The sequence below is a fragment of the Leuresthes tenuis genome, unplaced genomic scaffold, assembly GCF_036924035.1.
Source record: "Leuresthes tenuis unplaced genomic scaffold, fLeuTen1.0.hap1 SCAF_4, whole genome shotgun sequence".
NCBI classification, from domain to species: Eukaryota; Metazoa; Chordata; class Actinopteri; order Atheriniformes; family Atherinopsidae; genus Leuresthes; species Leuresthes tenuis.
In genome coordinates, this window is record NW_027325358.1 from 30,122,302 (window position 1) to 30,142,858 (window position 20,557).

The following is a 20,557-nucleotide window of genomic DNA, read 5'->3' on the forward strand; positions in this document are numbered from 1 at the left end:
AGACTGGACACTGGAAGAAGGACTGTCCACAGCTGAAAAGTGATGAAATTGGGCAAAAGACTGACTGAGGGTGGGAGGCAGGTTCTGGACGTCACGCGTCAGCGGAGCCTCCACTAATGGGTGATAGCACAAACACACTCACACATTTTTCCTGCTCTGTGTAGTGAAGAAACGCTTGCCGACTGTGATTCACGTAGTAAAGTTTTGCATGCTATTTCCGTCCTAGAGCAAAGATATTTCTCTCAGAATATAGGAACTTATGTTCATCAGTAGTGACGTCAGGGGAGTTTGATTGTCCTCCAAAGTTAAGTGGAAACCACGTTTACTGTATGTCTGCATCAGGCCAGGTTGTGAAGGAGAAAATGACAATGCCCATTGCGTGTTGTCACTTCTTCAAACACTCATTTTTGTTATCAGAGTTGTGTCCCATTAACCTGATGGGCTGTGATCTCATGTGTAAATTAGGCATTATTTTAACTTCTACACCAGAGGGTGTTAAGGTTATGTTACAGCCTGACAAAGTTTTCACAGCAGTGCAGTTTGATTCATCGGCACTTACATATGCTTATGAGTGGAAACTTCCCAGCTCTCCTTTTTCACAACAACTAGTGGAAGAAGCAAAAGCGTTAGTTTCACCCCTTTCTGATTTCATGCAACCTACTGATTTGCACTGCACATCACACATTTCTTTGGGGCCTGACAATGACTATGAGAAGAAGTGAAAAAATATGTGCGCCTACTTTATTGGCTGTGTCGCTCACTCCAGAGCACTTCGATTTTTTTAATGTTTGTGGTACTCGCCCTCACATTTCCTTGGCCAAACGTACACACAGGCAGTGACAAGGTGTGGGAGAGTTTGTTGCTACATGTCAGAAAGAAATGGAGTGGACCGTTTCACCTGCTGATCCAAATTTGATGTTTTCTGAACGATTGTCAGCATACAAAAAAACATTTTTGAGTACAATGCATTGTCAAAGAACTGTGGACTTAATTCCTACCACAGAATCACATTTTGAAGCATGTTTTTTATCTGAAACAGATTTGTCTTCGATACCCATGTTGGCTGAAGTGCCCAATGATCTTTGGGCTAAGAGCAAATATGATGTGGGGTTGATAAAAGGCTGTGAACCAGTAATTGTCACCCCTAAATCAGACTTTTGTCCATGTAAAAAACAATACCCTTTTAAGCCTGAAGCAATTAAAGGGATTAAACCTGTTTTTCAATCTTTTCAGAAAACAGGCGTTATTGTTCCTTTTGAAAATTCACCTGTGCTTACTCCATTGATTCCTGTTAAAAAGATTAAAGATGCTGGCCAGCCAGATGAATGGCGTTTTGTACAGGACCTCCAAGCGGTGAATGCTGCAGTTCAGCCACATGCTCCTACTGTGCCCAACCCACACACTATTTTGTCTCAAATTACATCAGATGCACAGTTTTTCTCAGTGGTTGACTTGTCGCCAGTGCACCCTGATAGCCCATTTTGGTTTGCTTTTTAGTTTGAAGGGAGATCTTGGACTTTTACCCGGTTATGCCAGGGGTACTGTGAAAGTCCCACTATTTACAATGCTGCCCTCAAAGCTAGTCTGGATTAACTTCAATCAACCACAGGCTCTGCTCTTTTGCAGTATGTGGATGACATCCTTTTATGTAGTCCATCTAAACAACAGTGTGAAAAAGACAGTGAATCTGTTGAAACATCTTCATTCTTATGGCCATAAAGCCAGCCTTTCTAATTTACAGTTTGTACAGGACGAAGTCACCTTTTTGGGTCATGTGATTTCTAAGGATGGGGGCTCACTTTCTCCTAAACGTGTTGCTGCAGTTCAGTTACTAAAAAACAGCTTATGTCATTCTTAGGTATAACATCTTACTGCAGGAACTTTATTCCTAACTACTCTTTTCTCGAAGCTCTCTTAGGTGCTCTTATCCATGGTAAAGGCCTCCAGTCAGCTGATCGTGTTCCATGGACTCCTGAGGCTGAATCAGCCTTTAGTCAGCTTAAGCTGGCTCTTCAAACAGCACCAACACTTGGCATTCCAGATCCTCATAAACCTTTCATACAGGCAGTTGATGAGAAGCATGGTTGTATGACATCTGTTCTTATGCAGGAACATGGGGCAGGCAAAGGCCAGTGGCTCATTTCTCAGCAAAACTGGACTCTGTGGCTGCAGGCCTGCCTGGTTGTCTTCGTGTTGTTGCAGCTGCAGAGAAAGCTGTCCTGGCCTCCCAAGATATTGTGGGCTACGCTAATTTGACTGTTTTGGTTCCTCATGCTGTTGCCATTATTCTTCTCGAGCAGAAAACTTCACATCTTTCAACTGCTCGTTGGCTCAGATACACCTCTGTGATATGCCAAATGTCACTGTTAAACGTTGTACTGTTCTGAATCCTGCTACTTTGCTTCCGACTCCTGAGGATGGGGAGCCTCATGACTGTGAAGCTGTTTTGGAACAAGTTTGTACACCCCGACCTGATCTTTTAGAGACTCCTCTTCCAAACTCTGACATGATTCTTTTTGTAGATGGATCAGCTTTGCGTGATCCAGCCACAGGTACTAACTGTGTTTGGTTTGCAGTATGTTCTTCACATGACACTTTGTTGTCTGGTTCTCTTCCTAAACATTTCTCTGCTCAAACTACTGAGCTTATTGCACTTACTGAAGCTTGTAAGTTGGCAGCTGGTAAGTCTGTCACTATTTACACAGATTCCAGATATGCTTTTGGTGTTGTTCATGACTTTGGTGCGCTGTGGAAACACAGGCATTTCCTTAAATCAGATGGTAAAACTATTCTGAACTCCAAGCAGGTTTCTGATCTTCTTGATGCGATCCTTTTGCCTACAGCAATCTCGGTCTGTAAGTGTGCGGCTCACACTAACTCAGACGATCCTGTTGCTTGTGGCAATGCCAGAGCTGATGCTGCAGCTAAGCAAGCAGCTAAATCTTTTCCTGTTTTCTCTTCCCTCTCTTTGCAGGCAGAAGACTCCCTCACAGATCTCCATGCTTTGCAAACTTTTGCCTCTGCAGATGAAATTTGGTCCTCTGGACGCATTTGGTCCTCTGTGGGTGCAACTCATATGGATGGTGTTTGGATGGGACCTAATGGTAAACCCTGTCTACCTAAACATTTTTTTCCTCATTTTTCAAAATTGACACATGGGTTGGACCATGTGTCAAAAGGGGGGATGCTGAATGCACTCACTGCTCAGTGGTTCACAAAAGGGTTCAGTTCATATGCGCAAAAATACTGTCAGTCATGTATGGTTTGTGCCACACATAATGTAGGAAAGGCATTACACACATCGCAAGTTGCACACCCTCCACCAGAGAAACCTTTTGAACATTTGATGATGGATTTTGTTGAACTCACACCAGCTGAAGGAAAGAAATATGCACTAGTAATAGTGGACGTGTTTAGTAAATGGGTTGAAGTTTTCCCTGCAAAACATGCAAACAGTAATGCAGTGACTAAAGCACTGCTAAACAGAAATCATTCCTAGATGGGGCATTCCAGAGAAGATCAGCAGTGATAATGGCACACATTTTGTAAACACTGCATTGACTGAGGTTGGTAAATTCCTGGGAATAACCTTGCGCACACATTGTGCTTATCATCCACAGAGTGGAGGTGCTGTGGAAAGAGAAAATGGTACATTAAAGTCCAAGTTAGCCAAATGTTGTGAAGAAACAGGTCTGCCATGGACAAAAGCATTACCTATTGTGCTTACCTACATGAGAATGAGAATCAGAGCTCAAGTGAATCTCAGCCCATTTGAAATTTTATTTGGCAGACCTCCTAACCTGGGATTGGGACCTGTAACCAGACCCCTCCCTTCCACAACTGTTTGTGATGATGCTATGTTGTCTTACTGTCGAAACCTTTCCACTGTTCTATCTCAAGTTTCACAGAAAGTAAAAGCAGCCCTTCCAGCCACAGAAAACACACCACTCCAACCAGATGACAGGTGGAGTGTTACTACTGCAAATCCTGTAGCATTTGTGCCATCAGGGTTTTTTGCTTGACCTGTTGAATAAATATAGTTATTTCTGCATTTTCATAACGTATATCAGTTAAGTCTGGCCTGGGTAAACCACTGATGGTTATTTCTGACATGCAATCATGAGGCTTTCCATCTGTGGGGTAGGTAGCAGTGTGGATGGATTAAGTGTAGCACATCTCTTGACAACAAGGTGTGGCTGTGAAAGAAGAACTGTTATGTAGGAGAGATGTCTGGTAAAGATATTTTGTTAAGTAACCATATCACAGCCACTGCATGAGGTACCTTAAGTGTTAATGGGTGAAATAACACCATTATTGTTGATGCCTGCACTGCCAATGGCTTCTGGCCATTGATTCAAAAGTACGATCTCGTCCCTTTTTCCCCCTTTCAGTGGACACTGGCCCCGAATTACCGCAATTCAGCAGGGGGTCTTTCATTAGGAGTACTGGACTCCCCCGTGCACGGTTTCAGCTCCGACCCTGGAAAGCGGAAAAAACGTTTAGATCTGGTTTGAGGACCCAATTGTTGAGAAAAGTCTCTCAATGAGACTCAGAGTTGCTGGAGTCAGTTAATGCAAATGTTTAATCTTGCAGCAAGTTTAAGAATGTGTGTGTGTATGGGTGTATGTGTGCGAACGTGTGTGAGTTTGTGTGTGTGAGAGTTTAAAGAACCTGTTATCAACAGGCAGGTCTTAACTAGTATGGCACAGGTCCAGCCTGTCTCATCTTTTTTGGAAGGTCCAGCGCTCGGCCGTAACCCTTCTGTCTGTTTGGACTCTCACATACATTCGGTTAATCATAGAAAAACGAGAACAAAACTTTTTAGCCCCTTAAATTCATAAAACAGACATGGTGCAGTTATTTCCATTCTAGAAAATAAGAGTAATCACCACCATTCCTATAAATTCTGGATATTCTAACAATCTGAATCTTTTTTAAATGTTCGATGAAGCCCTTTGCTGTTCTATTTAGAGACTCAGCTGATCATAAACCAAGTTTTGCTCTTGAACCAAGATTCTAAACTCTTCACCTTTTTCATTTCTCAGTTAGTATTCACTTTAAAACTGATTAAAAGAAAAATTAAATGAATGCGTATCAACAAATGTGGGATCTAAACTCTAGTGCTTTCTCTAAAATAATTTCCTTTCTCAATTCAGAAATGTGTGTGTGTAAGTCACAACACCCGTGACACCAAAACGGCTTTCTTTTCTCTCTTTTCTCTACACTCTGCACTGTGAGCACACACACCAAATCAGAAAGGCTTTTTTCTCTCTTTTCTACATTATGGACTGTGGGGACACAAAACCGCTCTCTCTCTTTTTTTTTTTGATTGTGTGCCAGGGCGTTGTCTCACGTATTAGATTATGCTTAAGATACGAATGGGTCTATCAGTCACATCAGAATCCATACATACTGATCCTCCCGTAATAAAATGGTCGGATCTTATCAAACACACTTTGTTTCTTGTGACAAGTCAGCGAAACAGCGTATACACGTCAAGACACTGAATCAAGTTTGCCACAAGAACTCATAAGTTTGGCAGTATTGCTCTGCCGTCAGCAATCATACACCCATTTTATTTTCATGAGACATGTGCAGGCACCTGTTCATCTACTGTTCTATCACTATGAATTAGTTTATCTATTATCAATAAGGATACTTCTACAACTACTATCAAAGTATGTCCGGACTTCTTATGTTGTCAGTTGCTATATATGAATAAGTGGGTTGCTACTGAAAAGCATTAAGCATGTCACACAGCCCAAACATATAACATTTCAGGACACACCACACAGTTAACAACCACAGTGAAGCGTGTCAAAGCCCAAACATGTAACATTCAACAGGACACTTACACAACACATTCAAATCAAACAGTCAGACAACATACAAGAACATATACCCCAGCCGGCATTGCTCCCTGCCTATTTTCCTACAACTCACTATGTGTGCGCACACCTTTATTCACAAACTCTTCAACTTATACTCTTTTACCGAAGCTGCTACAGCTCGATTGGCCAAATACCCTTAGATCCTATTTCGGTGAATTTGACATCTGCCTTGTATGTAACAGATTAGCGGTTTAGCAGTTTTAATTTAGTTTGAGTGAAGGAATTCATTTTATAGCAAAATCCAAAATCGTGAAGAACTCATGAAAGTAAGCTTATTCTCGGATTCCTGAAACTTTAGATTTGCTCTTTCTTTTACTGCAAAGTACAACGTTGAGCAGCACTAATGAGTTGTTTCTATTTTTGGCAGGCTTTACCTTTGCGGATGAAGCCCTTTCTGTCTGTGCAAAAGAAATCTTGTTACTGTGCAGAGTGACTTCTCTGAGTAGAGTCGCCTTACTTGTTGCGACTGTGCCGATGTTCGAAGCTGGAGTGCAAAGTTGTTGCTTGAATGGTGCTCGCTGGAGCGTGTGGTAGTGTAAAGTTATACCATTTAAAAGGGCTGAAGAGTGCTCAGTGCAGCGGGTGGGCGGAGGTGCAAAGTGACACTATGGCCATAAAAAGAACACCGCTACAAGTGCGCATTGTGCCAGGAAGGGCCCTCGGACGGGAACCAGTGGACAGTTATCGCTTCTCGGCCTTTTGGCTAAGATCAAGTGTAGTATCTGTTATTATCAGTTTAATGTCTGATATGTCCTCTATGCGAGGACTACATATTAAATGGATTTTTATCAATAGGAGTTGAAAAAGGAGCTTACTCCGTTCACTCCAAGCATCGACCCGGTACTGCAGTGCCGCTGGGAACAGTGCGCTCTCCTCTGCTCTTGTGAAAAAGCAAACAGCGGTGCAGGATGGAAGTTTCTTTTAATCTGCTGAGAAAAGAGAGTGAATGCGAAGCAGACTTTAACACGGCTCTGGGAGCGAGCCGAGTGCGGGCTAACCGGGAGAATTGCTTGAAAGAAACGCGACACCGAATGAGCAGTCAGAACAAAGCCTCAATACGGTGTTCCCGTGTTGTTTGTGGCTGCCTTGTCTTTTGCACAGAGTAAAAGACAAGGCAGCCATCGAATAGGGCCCGATTGTTCCTACTTGGTCAGCCGAGGAGCAAGGGGGGGGAGCAAGCGTCTCAACCAAGCAAAGCTCACCATGGGGAAGGTGGCTATGCCAACTAGCCTGATGCCCTGCTCCCGCAGTGATGGATAATCGTACACTGGTTTCTCTTCATAATGTACAAGTCTTTCGCCTTTTACTAAAGACTCCCGTGGAGAGCAGCACTAATGAATTGTTCCTATTTTTGGCAGGCTTTACCTTTGCGGGTGAAGCCCTTTCTGTCTGTGCAAAAGAAATCTTGTTACTGTGCAGAGTGACTTCTCTGAGTAGAGTCGCCTTACTTGTTGCGACTGTGCCGATGTTGCTTGAATGGTGCTCGCTGGAGCGTGCGGTAGTGTAAAGTTATACCATTTAAAAGGGTTGAAGAGTGCTCAGTGCAGCGGGTGGGCGGAGGTGCAAAGTGACACTATGGCCATAAAAAGAACACCGCTACAAGTGCGCATTGTGCCAGGAAGGGCCCTCGGACGTGAACCAGTGGACAGTTATCGCTTCTCGGCCTTTTGGCTAAGATCAAGTGTAGTATCTGTTCTTATCAGTTTAATGTCTGATATGTCCTCTATGCGAAGACTACATATTAAATGGATTTTTATCAATAGGAGTTGAAAAAGGAGCTTGCTCCGTTCACTCCAAGCATCGACCTGGTACTGCAGTGCCGCTGGGAACGGTGCGCTCTCCTCTGCTCTTGTGAAAAAGCAAGCAGCGGTGCAGGATGGAAGTTTCTTTTAATCTGCTGAGAAAAGAGAGTGAATGCGAAGCAGACTTTAACACGGCTCTGGGAGCGAGCCGAGTGCGGGCTAACCAGGAGAATTGCTTGAAAGAAACGCGACACCGAATGAGCGGTCAGAACAAAGCCTCAATACGGTGTTCCTGTGGTGTTTTTATAAAATGCGGTGTAAAAAAAGGTGTGAATGCCCCATAGAAAACTAAAAGGTGGAGCGGAAGTGTTCGGCTGCAAGAAGGTGTGAATGTCCGACTATATTTGGTGAAAAGCAGGTGAAGCAAGGTCTGAATGCCCAACCTTACATCATCAAAAGCGAGATCAGAGGTTTTTGGCTGCAAGAAGGCCATAGTTTGCCAAAAGCGGGTAAGGTGCGAATGATCGGCTAAATATCAACAAAAGTGGGGGCGGAGGTCTTCGGATGCAAGTGGGTGTGAATATCCCACCATACAAGTATGGTGGAGAGGAAGCTGTGAATGGCCGACCATAGTTTGCAAAAAGCGGGTGAGAAAAGGTGCGAATGTCCAACCATACATGATCAAAACAGGGAGCGGAGGTGTTTGGCTGCGACAAGGTGTGAATGTCCACCCATAATTAATGAAAAGCGGGCAACAAGTAGGTTCGAATGCCCAACCATACATCATCAAAAGCAGGAGTGGATGTGTTCGGCTACAAGAAGGTTTGAATGTCCGAGCATAGTTTGTAAAAAGCGGGTAAGAAAAGGTTCGAATGCCCGAACATACACCATCAAAAGAGGGAGCGGAGGTGTTCCGCTGTAAGACGGTGTGAATGTCCGACCATAGTTGGTAAAAAGTGGGTATGAAAAGGTTCGAATGCCCAAATTCGGCTGCAAAAAACTGTGTTCGGCTGCAAAAAGGTGTGAATGTTCGACTAAATTTTGTAAAAAGCGGGTAAGACAAGGTGCGAATGCCTGACAATACCCGCTTTTTACAAACTATGCTCGGACATTCAAACCTTCTTGTAGCCAAACACATCCACTCCTGATTTTGTTGATGTATGGATGGGCATTCGAACCTACTTGTTGCCCGCTTTTCATTAATTATGTGTGGACATTCACACCTTGTCTCAGCCAAACACCTCCGCTCCCTGTTTTGATCATGTATGGTTGGACATTCGCACCTTTTCTCACCCGCTTTTTGCAAACTATGGTCGGCCATTCACAGCTTCCTCTCCACCATACTTGTATGGTGGGATATTCACACCCACTTGCATCCGAAGACCTCCGCCCCCACTTTTGTTGATATTTAGTCGGTCATTCACACCTTACCCGTTTTCTTGCCGCCAAACACCTCTGATCTCGCTTTTGATGATGTAAGATTGGGCATTCAGACCTTGCTTTTCCTGCTTTTCACCAACTATATATATAACATTCACACCTTCTTGCAGCCGAACACTTCCGCTCCACCTTTTAGGTATCTATCACACCTTTTTTTTCACCGCATTTTATAGATTATGGTTGGAAATTCTCAACCACTCATCCGAAGACCTCTCCTCCCGCTTTTGTTAATATATTTGAACTTTAGTCAGACATTCACACCTACTTGCAGCCGAACACCACCTCTCTAGCTTTTGATGATGTATGGTCCGGCATTCTTACCGTTTCTAACACATTTTTCAGCAATTATGGTAGGACATTCACACCTTCTTGCAGCTGAACACCTCCTCTCCCACTTATGATCATGTGCGGATTGATTTTCGAAAATTTTCTTTCATGTTTTCTAGCAATTAAAAATGGACATTTAGACCTTCTTGCAGCTGAACACCTCCGCTCCCGCTTTTGATCATACATTGTCAGGCATTCGCACCTTGTCTTACCCGCTTTTTACAAAATTTAGTCGAACATTCACACCTTTTTGCAGCCGAACACAGTTTTTTGCAGCCGAATTTGGGCATTCGAACCTTTTCATACCCACTTTTTACCAACTATGGTCGGACATTCACACCGTCTTACAGCGGAACACCTCCGCTCCCTCTTTTGATGGTGTATGTTCGGGCATTCGAACCTTTTCTTACCCGCTTTTTACAAACTATGCTCGGACATTCAAACCTTCTTGTAGCCGAACACATCCACTCCTGCTTTTGATGATGTATGGTTGGGCATTCGAACCTACTTGTTGCCTGCTTTTCATTAATTATGGGTGGACATTCACACCTTGTCGCAGCCAAACACCTCCGCTCCCTGTTTTGATCATGTATGGTTGGACATTCGCACCTTTTCTCACCCGCTTTTTGCAAACTATGGTCGGCCATTCACAGCTTCCTCTCCACCATACTTGTATGGTGGGATATTCACACCCACTTGCATCCGAAGACCTCCGCCCCCACTTTTGTTGATATTTAGCCGATCATTCGCACCTTACCCGCTTTTGGCAAACTATGGCCTTCTTGCAGCCAAAAACCTCTGATCTCGCTTTTGATGATGTAAGGTTGGGCATTCAGACCTTGCTTCACCTGCTTTTCACCAAATATAGTCGGACATTCACACCTTCTTGCAGCCGAACACTTCCGCTCCACCTTTTAGTTTTCTATGGGGCATTCACACCTTTTTTTACACCGCATTTTATAAAAACACCACAGGAACACCGTATTGAGGCTTTGTTCTGACCGCTCATTCGGTGTCGCGTTTCTTTCAAGCAATTCTCCTGGTTAGCCCGCACTCGGCTCGCTCCCAGAGCCGTGTTAAAGTCTGCTTCGCATTCACTCTCTTTTCTCAGCAGATTAAAAGAAACTTCCATCCTGCACCGCTGTTTGCTTTTTCACAAGAGCAGAGGAGAGCACACCGTTCCCAGCGGCACTGCAGTACCGGGTCGATGCTTGGAGTGAACGGAGTAAGCTCCTTTTTCAACTCCTATTGATAAAAATCCATTTAATATGTAGTCCTTGCATAGACATATCACATATTAAACTGATAAGAACAGATACTACACTTGATCTTAGCCAAAAGGCCGAGAAGCAATATCTGTCCACTGGTTCACGTCCGAGGGCCCTTCCTGGCACAATGCGCACTTGTAGCGGTGTTCGTTTTATGGCCATAGTGTCACTTTGCACCTCCGCCCACCCGCTGCACTGAGCACTCTTCAACCCTTTTAAATGGTATAACTTTACACTACCGCACGCTCCAGCGAGCACCATTCAAGCAACATCGGCACAGTCGCAACAAGTAAGGCGACTCTCCTCAGAGAAGTCACTCTGCACAGTAACAAGATTTCTTTTGCACAGACAGAAAGGGCTTCACCCCCAAAGGTAAAGCCTGCCAAAAATAGAAACAATTCATTAGTGCTGCTCTCCACAGAAGTCTTTAGTAAAAGGCGAAGGACTTGTACGTTATGAAGAGAAACCAGAGTACGATTATCCATCACTGCGGGAGCAGGGCATCAGGCTAGTTGGCATAGCCACCTTCCCCATGGTGAGCTTTGCTTGGTTGAGACGCTTGCTCCCCCCCCTTGCTCCTCGGCTGACCAAGTTGGAACAATCGGGCCCTATTCGATGGCTGCCTTGTCTTTTACTCTGTGCCAAAGACAAGGCAGCCACAAACAACACGGGAACACCGTATTGAGGCTTTGTTCTGACTGCTCATTCGGTGTCGCGTTTCTTTCAAGCAATTCTCCCGGTTAGCCCGCACTCGGCTCGCTCCCAGAGCCGTGTTAAAGTCTGCTTCGCATTCACTCTCTTTTCTCAGCAGATTAAAAGAAAGTTTCATCTTAGGCTCCCTGAAACTTCCATCCTGCACCGCTGCTTGCTTTTTCACAAGAGCAGAGGAGAGCGCACCGTTCCCAGCGGCACTGCAGTACCGGGTCGATGCTTGGAGTGAACGGAGCAAGCTCCTTTTTCAACTCCTATTGATAAAAATCCATTTAATATGTAGTCCTCGCATAGAGGACATATCAGACATTAAACTGATAAGAACAGATACTACACTTGATCTTAGCCAAAAGGCCGAGAAGCGATAACTGTCCACTGGTTCACGTCCGAGGGCCCTTCCTGGCACAATGCGCACTTGTAGCGGTGTTCTTTTTATGGCCATAGTGTCACTTTGCACCTCCGCCCACCCGCTGCACTGAGCACTCTTCAACCCTTTTAAATGGTATAACTTTACACTACCGCACGCTCCAGCGAGCACCATTCAAGCAACATCGGCACAGTCGCAACAAGTAAGGCGACTCTACTCAGAGAAGTCACTCTGCACAGTAACAAGATTTCTTTAGCACAGACAGAAAGGGCTTCACCCGCAAAGGTAAAGCCTGCCAAAAATAGGAACAATTCATTAGTGCTGCTCTCCACGGGAGTCTTTAGTAAAAGGCGAAAGACTTGTACATTATGAAGAGAAACCAGTGTACGATTATCCATCACTGCGGGAGCAGGGCATCAGGCTAGTTGGCATAGCCACCTTCCCCATGGTGAGCTTTGCTTGGTTGAGACGCTTGCTCCCCCCCCTTGCTCCTCGGCTGACCAAGTAGGAACAATCGGGCCCTATTCGATGGCTGACTTGTCTTTTACTCTGTGCAAAAGACAAGGCAGCCACAAACAACACGGGAACACCGTATTGAGGCTTTGTTCTGACTGCTCATTCGGTGTCGCGTTTCTTTCAAGCAATTCTCCCGGTTAGCCCGCACTCGGCTCGCTCCCAGAGCCGTGTTAAAGTCTGCTTCGCATTCACTCTCTTTTCTCAGCAGATTAAAAGAAACTTCCATCCTGCACCGCTGTTTGCTTTTTCACAAGAGCAGAGGAGAGCGCACTGTTCCCAGCGGCACTGCAGTACCGGGTCGATGCTTGGAGTGAACGGAGTAAGCTCCTTTTTCAACTCCTATTGATAAAAATCCATTTAATATGTAGTCCTCGCATAGAGGACATATCAGACATTAAACTGATAATAACAGATACTACACTTGATCTTAGCCAAAAGGCCGAGAAGCGATAACTGTCCACTGGTTCCCGTCCGAGGGCCCTTCCTGGCACAATGCGCACTTGTAGCGGTGTTCTTTTTATGGCCATAGTGTCACTTTGCACCTCCGCCCACCCGCTGCACTGAGCACTCTTCAGCCCTTTTAAATGGTATAACTTTACACTACCACACGCTCCAGCGAGCACCATTCAAGCAACAACTTTGCACTCCAGCTTCGAACATCGGCACAGTCGCAACAAGTAAGGCGACTCTACTCAGAGAAGTCACTCTGCACAGTAACAAGATTTCTTTTGCACAGACAGAAAGGGCTTCATCCGCAAAGGTAAAGCCTGCCAAAAATAGAAACAACTCATTAGTGCTGCTCAACGTTGTACTTTGCAGTAAAAGAAAGAGCAAATCTAAAGTTTCAGGAATCCGAGAATAAGCTTACTTTCATGAGTTCTTCACGATTTTGGATTTTGCTATAAAATGAATTCCTTCACTCAAACTAAATTAAAACTGCTAAACCGCTAATCTGTTACATACAAGGCAGATGTCAAATTCACCGAAATAGGATCTAAGGGTATTTGGCCAATCGAGCTGTAGCAGATTCGGTAAAAGAGTATAAGTTGAAGAGTTTGTGAATAAAGGTGTGCGCACACATAGTGAGTTGTAGGAAAATAGGCAGGGAGCAATGCCGGCTGGGGTATATGTTCTTGTATGTTGTCTGACTGTTTGATTTGAATGTGTTGTGTAAGTGTCCTGTTGAATGTTACATGTTTGGGCTTTGACACGCTTCACTGTGGTTGTTAACTGTGTGGTGTGTCCTGAAATGTTATATGTTTGGGCTGTGTGACATGCTTAATGCTTTTCAGTAGCAACCCACTTATTCATATATAGCAACTGACAACATAAGAAGTCCGGACATACTTTGATAGTAGTTGTAGAAGTATCCTTATTGATAATAGATAAACTAATTCATAGTGATAGAACAGTAGATGAACAGGTGCCTGCACATGTCTCATGAAAATAAAATGGGTGTATGATTGCTGACGGCAGAGCAATACTGCCAAACTTATGAGTTCTTGTGGCAAACTTGATTCAGTGTCTTGACGTGTATACGCTGTTTCGCTGACTTGTCACAAGAAACAAAGTGTGTTTGATAAGATCCGACCATTTTATTACGGGAGGATCAGTATGTATGGATTCTGATGTGACTGATAAACCCATTCGTATCTTAAGCATAATCTAATACGTGAGACAACGCCCTGGCACACAATCAAAAAAAAAAAGAGAGAGAGCGGTTTTGTGTCCCCACAGTCCATAATGTAGAAAAGAGAGAAAAAAGCCTTTCTGATTTGGTGTGTGTGCTCACAGTGCAGAGTGTAGAGAAAAGAGAGAAAAGAAAGCCGTTTTGGTGTCACGGGTGTTGTGACTTACACACACACATTTCTGAATTGAGAAAGGAAATTATTTTAGAGAAAGCACTAGAGTTTAGATCCCACATTTGTTGATACGCATTCATTTAATTTTTCTTTTAATCAGTTTTAAAGTGAATACTAACTGAGAAATGAAAAAGGTGAAGAGTTTAGAATCTTGGTTCAAGAGCAAAACTTGGTTTATGATCAGCTGAGTCTCTAAATAGAACAGCAAAGGGCTTCATCGAACATTTAAAAAAGATTCAGATTGTTAGAATATCCAGAATTTATAGGAATGGTGGTGATTACTCTTATTTTCTAGAATGGAAATAACTGCACCATGTCTGTTTTATGAATTTAAGGGGCTAAAAAGTTTTGTTCTCGTTTTTCTATGATTAACCGAATGTATGTGAGAGTCCAAACAGACAGAAGGGTTACGGCCGAGCGCTGGACCTTCCAAAAAAGATGAGACAGGCTGGACCTGTGCCATACTAGTTAAGACCTGCCTGTTGATAACAGGTTCTTTAAACTCTCACACACACAAACTCACACACGTTCGCACACATACACCCATACACACACACATTCTTGAACTTGCTGCAAGATTAAACATTTGCATTAACTGACTCCAGCAACTCTGAGTCTCATTGAGAGACTTTTCTCAACAATTGGGTCCTCAAACCAGATCTCAACGTTTTTTCCGCTTTCCAGGGTCGGAGCTGAAACCGTGCACGGGGGAGTCCAGTACTCCTAATGAAAGACCCCCTGCTGAATTGCGGTAATTAGGGGCCAGTGTCCACTGAAAGGGGGAAAAAGGGACGAGATCGTACTTTTGAATCAATGGCCAGAAGCCATTGGCAGTGCAGGCATCAACAATAATGGTGTTATTTCACCCATTAACACTTAAGGTACCTCATGCAGTGGCTGTGATATGGTTACTTAACAAAATATCTTTACCAGACATCTCTCCTACATAACAGTTCTTCTTTCACAGCCTCACCTTGTTGTCGAGAGATGTGCTACACTTAATCCATCCACACCGCTACCTACCCCACAGATGGAAAGCCTCATGATTGCATGTCAGAAATAACCATCAGTGTTTTACCCAGGCCAGACTTAACTGATATACGTTATGAAAATGCAGAAATAACTATATTTATTCAACAGGTCAAGCAAAAAACCCTGATGGCACAAATGCTACAGGATTTGCAGTAGTAACACTCCACCTGTCATCTGGTTGGAGTGGTGTGTTTTCTGTGGCTGGAAGGGCTGCTTTTACTTTCTGTGAAACTTGAGATAGAACAGTGGAAAGGTTTCGACAGTAAGACAACATAGCATCATCACAAACAGTTGTGGAAGGGAGGGGTCTGGTTACAGGTCCCAATCCCAGGTTAGGAGGTCTGCCAAATAAAATTTCAAATGGGCTGAGATTCACTTGAGCTCTGATTCTCATTCTCATGTAGGTAAGCACAATAGGTAATGCTTTTGTCCATGGCAGACCTGTTTCTTCACAACATTTGGCTAACTTGGACTTTAATGTACCATTTTCTCTTTCCACAGCACCTCCACTCTGTGGATGATAAGCACAATGTGTGCGCAAGGTTATTCCCAGGAATTTACCAACCTCAGTCAATGCAGAGTGTTTACAAAATGTGTGCCATTATCACTGCTGATCTTCTCTGGAATGCCCCATCTAGGAATGATTTCTGTTTAGCAGTGCTTTAGTCACTGCATTACTGTTTGCATGTTTTGCAGGGAAAACTTCAACCCATTTACTAAACACGTCCACTATTACTAGTGCATATTTCTTTCCTTCAGCTGGTGTGAGTTCAACAAAATCCATCATCAAATGTTCAAAAGGTTTCTCTGGTGGAGGGTGTGCAACTTGCGATGTGTGTAATGCCTTTCCTACATTATGTGTGGCACAAACCATACATGACTGACAGTATTTTTGCGCATATGAACTGAACCCTTTTGTGAACCACTGAGCAGTGAGTGCATTCAGCATCCCCCCTTTTGACACATGGTCCAACCCATGTGTCAATTTTGAAAAATGAGGAAAAAAATGTTTAGGTAGACAGGGTTTACCATTAGGTCCCATCCAAACACCATCCATATGAGTTGCACCCACAGAGGACCAAATGCGTCCAGAGGACCAAATTTCATCTGCAGAGGCAAAAGTTTGCAAAGCATGGAGATCTGTGAGGGAGTCTTCTGCCTGCAAAGAGAGGGAAGAGAAAACAGGAAAAGATTTAGCTGCTTGCTTAGCTGCAGCATCAGCTCTGGCATTGCCACAAGCAACAGGATCGTCTGAGTTAGTGTGAGCCGCACACTTACAGACCGAGATTGCTGTAGGCAAAAGGATCGCATCAAGAAGATCAGAAACCTGCTTGGAGTTCAGAATAGTTTTACCATCTGATTTAAGGAAATGCCTGTGTTTCCACAGCGCACCAAAGTCATGAACAACACCAAAAGCATATCTGGAATCTGTGTAAATAGTGACAGACTTACCAGCTGCCAACTTACAAGCTTCAGTAAGTGCAATAAGCTCAGTAGTTTGAGCAGAGAAATGTTTAGGAAGAGAACCAGACAACAAAGTGTCATGTGAAGAACATACTGCAAACCAAACACAGTTAGTACCTGTGGCTGGATCACGCAAAGCTGATCCATCTACAAAAAGAATCATGTCAGAGTTTGGAAGAGGAGTCTCTAAAAGATCAGGTCGGGGTGTACAAACTTGTTCCAAAACAGCTTCACAGTCATGAGGCTCCCCATCCTCAGGAGTCGGAAGCAAAGTAGCAGGATTCAGAACAGTACAACGTTTAACAGTGACATTTGGCATATCACAGAGGTGTATCTGAGCCAACGAGCAGTTGAAAGATGTGAAGTTTTCTGCTCGAGAAGAATAATGGCAACAGCATGAGGAACCAAAACAGTCAAATTAGCGTAGCCCACAATATCTTGGGAGGCCAGGACAGCTTTCTCTGCAGCTGCAACAACACGAAGACAACCAGGCAGGCCTGCAGCCACAGAGTCCAGTTTTGCTGAGAAATGAGCCACTGGCCTTTGCCTGCCCCATGTTCCTGCATAAGAACAGATGTCATACAACCATGCTTCTCATCAACTGCCTGTATGAAAGGTTTATGAGGATCTGGAATGCCAAGTGTTGGTGCTGTTTGAAGAGCCAGCTTAAGCTGACTAAAGGCTGATTCAGCCTCAGGAGTCCATGGAACACGATCAGCTGACTGGAGGCCTTTACCATGGATAAGAGCACCTAAGAGAGCTTCGAGAAAAGAGTAGTTAGGAATAAAGTTCCTGCAGTAAGATGTTATACCTAAGAATGACATAAGCTGTTTTTTAGTAACCGGTTTAGGAATGATCTGAACTGCAGCAACACGTTTAGGAGAAAGTGAGCGCCCATCCTTAGAAATCACATGACCCAAAAAGGTGACTTCGTCCTGTACAAACTGTAAATTAGAAAGGCTGGCTTTATGGCCATAAGAATGAAGATGTTTCAACAGATTCACTGTCTTTTTCACACTGTTGTTTAGATGGACTACATAAAAGGATGTCATCCACATACTGCAAAAGAGCAGAGCCTGTGGTTGATTGAAGTTAATCCAGACTAGCTTTGAGGGCAGCATTGTAAATAGTGGGACTTTCACAGTACCCCTGGCATAACCGGGTAAAAGTCCAAGATCTCCCTTCAAACTAAAAAGCAAACCAAAATGGGCTATCAGGGTGCACTGGCGACAAGTCAACCACTGAGAAAAACTGTGCATCTGATGTAATTTGAGACAAAATAGTGTGTGGGTTGGGCACAGTAGGAGCATGTGGCTGAACTGCAGCATTCACCGCTTGGAGGTCCTGTACAAAACGCCATTCATCTGGCTGGCCAGCATCTTTAATCTTTTTAACAGGAATCAATGGAGTAAGCACAGGTGAATTTTCAAAAGGAACAATAATGCCTGTTTTCTGAAAAGATTGAAAAACAGGTTTAATCCCTTTAATTGCTTCAGGCTTAAAAGGGTATTGTTTTTTACATGGACAAAAGTCTGATTTAGGGGTGACAATTACTGGTTCACAGCCTTTTATCAACCCCACATCATATTTGCTCTTAGCCCAAAGATCATTGGGCACTTCAGCCAACATGGGTATCGAAGACAAATCTGTTTCAGATAAAAAACATGCTTCAAAATGTGATTCTGTGGTAGGAATTAAGTCCACAGTTCTTTGACAATGCATTGTACTCAAAAATGTTTTTTTGTATGCTGACAATCGTTCAGAAAACATCAAATTTGGATCAGCAGGTGAAACAGTCCACTCCATTTCTTTCTGACATGTAGCAACAAACTCTCCCACACCTTGTCACTGCCAGTGTGTACGTTTGGCCAAGGAAATGTGAGGTCGAGTACCACAAATATTAAAAAAATCGAAGTGCTCTGGAGTCAATAAAGTAGGCGCACATATTTTTTCATGTCAGAGTTTGGAAGAGGAGTCTCTAAAAGATCAGGTCGGGGTGTACAAACTTGTTCCAAAACAGCTTCACAGTCATGAGGCTCCCCATCCTCAGGAGTCGGAAGCAAAGTAGCAGGATTCAGAACAGTACAACGTTTAACAGTGACATTTGGCATATCACAGAGGTGTATCTGAGCCAACGAGCAGTTGAAAGATGTGAAGTTTTCTGCTCGAGAAGAATAATGGCAACAGCATGAGGAACCAAAACAGTCAAATTAGCGTAGCCCACAATATCTTGGGAGGCCAGGACAGCTTTCTCTGCAGCTGCAACAACACGAAGACAACCAGGCAGGCCTGCAGCCACAGAGTCCAGTTTTGCTGAGAAATGAGCCACTGGCCTTTGCCTGCCCCATGTTCCTGCATAAGAACAGATGTCATACAACCATGCTTCTCATCAACTGCCTGTATGAAAGGTTTATGAGGATCTGGAATGCCAAGTGTTGGTGCTGTTTGAAGAGCCAGCTTAAGCTGACTAAAGGCTGATTCAGCCTCAGGAGTCCATGGAACACGATCAGCTGACTGGAGGCCTTTACCATGGATAAGAGCACCTAAGAGAGCTTCGAGAAAAGAGTAGTTAGGAATAAAGTTCCTGCAGTAAGATGTTATACCTAAGAATGACATAAGCTGTTTTTTAGTAACCGGTTTAGGAATGATCTGAACTGCAGCAACACGTTTAGGAGAAAGTGAGCGCCCATCCTTAGAAATCACATGACCCAAAAAGGTGACTTCGTCCTGTACAAACTGTAAATTAGAAAGGCTGGCTTTATGGCCATAAGAATGAAGATGTTTCAACAGATTCACTGTCTTTTTCACACTGTTGTTTAGATGGACTACATAAAAGGATGTCATCCACATACTGCAAAAGAGCAGAGCCTGTGGTTGATTGAAGTTAATCCAGACTAGCTTTGAGGGCAGCATTGTAAATAGTGGGACTTTCACAGTACCCCTGGCATAACCGGGTAAAAGTCCAAGATCTCCCTTCAAACTAAAAAGCAAACCAAAATGGGCTATCAGGGTGCACTGGCGACAAGTCAACCACTGAGAAAAACTGTGCATCTGATGTAATTTGAGACAAAATAGTGTGTGGGTTGGGCACAGTAGGAGCATGTGGCTGAACTGCAGCATTCACCGCTTGGAGGTCCTGTACAAAACGCCATTCATCTGGCTGGCCAGCATCTTTAATCTTTTTAACAGGAATCAATGGAGTAAGCACAGGTGAATTTTCAAAAGGAACAATAACGCCTGTTTTCTGAAAAGATTGAAAAACAGGTTTAATCCCTTTAATTGCTTCAGGCTTAAAAGGGTATTGTTTTTTACATGGACAAAAGTCTGATTTAGGGGTGACAATTACTGGTTCACAGCCTTTTATCAACCCCACATCATATTTGCTCTTAGCCCAAAGATCATTGGGCACTTCAGCCAACATGGGTATCGAAGACAAATCTGTTTCAGATAAAAAACATGCTTCAAAATGTGATTCTGTGATAGGAATTAAGTCCACAGTTCTTTGACAATGCATTGTACTCAAAAATGTTTTTTTGTATGCTGACAATCGTTCAGAAAACATCAAATTTGGATCAGCAGGTGAAACGGTCCACTCCATTTATTTCTGACATGTAGCAACAAACTCTCCCACACCTTGTCACTGCCTGTGTGTACGTTTGGCCAAGGACATGTGAGGGCGAGTACCACAAACATTAAAAAAATCGAAGTGCTCTGGAGTGAGCGACACAGCCAATAAAGTAGGCGCACATATTTTTTCACTTCTTCTCATAGTCATTGTCAGGCCCCAAAGAAATGTGTGATGTGCAGTGCAAATCAGTAGGTTGCATGAAATCAGAAAGGGGTGAAACTAACGCTTTTGCTTCTTCCACTAGTTGTTGTGAAAAAGGAGAGCTGGGAAGTTTCCACTCATAAGCATATGTAAGTGCCGATGAATCAA

General features: G+C 43.7%; 8 non-coding genes across 8 annotated transcripts; 3 read left to right on the forward strand and 5 right to left on the reverse strand.

The window, feature by feature from the left end:
• Window positions 1-6,574: 6,574 nt before the first annotated feature.
• Window positions 6,575-6,765, forward strand: LOC140306088 (U2 spliceosomal RNA). Its single transcript, XR_011915449.1, has one exon. It is a non-coding gene; the product is annotated as a U2 spliceosomal RNA (small nuclear RNA).
• A 388-nt stretch (window positions 6,766-7,153) lies between these two features.
• Window positions 7,154-7,267, forward strand: LOC140306351 (U5 spliceosomal RNA). Its single transcript, XR_011915668.1, has one exon. It is a non-coding gene; the product is annotated as a U5 spliceosomal RNA (small nuclear RNA).
• A 275-nt stretch (window positions 7,268-7,542) lies between these two features.
• LOC140306058 (U2 spliceosomal RNA) lies at window positions 7,543-7,733 on the forward strand. Its single transcript, XR_011915421.1, has one exon. It is a non-coding gene; the product is annotated as a U2 spliceosomal RNA (small nuclear RNA).
• Window positions 7,734-10,566: 2,833 nt separating this feature from the next.
• On the reverse strand, window positions 10,567-10,754 carry LOC140306195 (U2 spliceosomal RNA). Its single transcript, XR_011915546.1, has one exon. It is a non-coding gene; the product is annotated as a U2 spliceosomal RNA (small nuclear RNA).
• A 275-nt stretch (window positions 10,755-11,029) lies between these two features.
• Window positions 11,030-11,143, reverse strand: LOC140306321 (U5 spliceosomal RNA). The gene has a single exon (XR_011915640.1). It is a non-coding gene; the product is annotated as a U5 spliceosomal RNA (small nuclear RNA).
• Window positions 11,144-11,554: 411 nt separating this feature from the next.
• LOC140306215 (U2 spliceosomal RNA) lies at window positions 11,555-11,745 on the reverse strand. The gene has a single exon (XR_011915564.1). It is a non-coding gene; the product is annotated as a U2 spliceosomal RNA (small nuclear RNA).
• Window positions 11,746-12,020: 275 nt separating this feature from the next.
• Window positions 12,021-12,134, reverse strand: LOC140306352 (U5 spliceosomal RNA). Its single transcript, XR_011915669.1, has one exon. It is a non-coding gene; the product is annotated as a U5 spliceosomal RNA (small nuclear RNA).
• Window positions 12,135-12,522: 388 nt separating this feature from the next.
• LOC140306089 (U2 spliceosomal RNA) lies at window positions 12,523-12,713 on the reverse strand. The gene has a single exon (XR_011915450.1). It is a non-coding gene; the product is annotated as a U2 spliceosomal RNA (small nuclear RNA).
• Window positions 12,714-20,557: the final 7,844 nt, after the last annotated feature.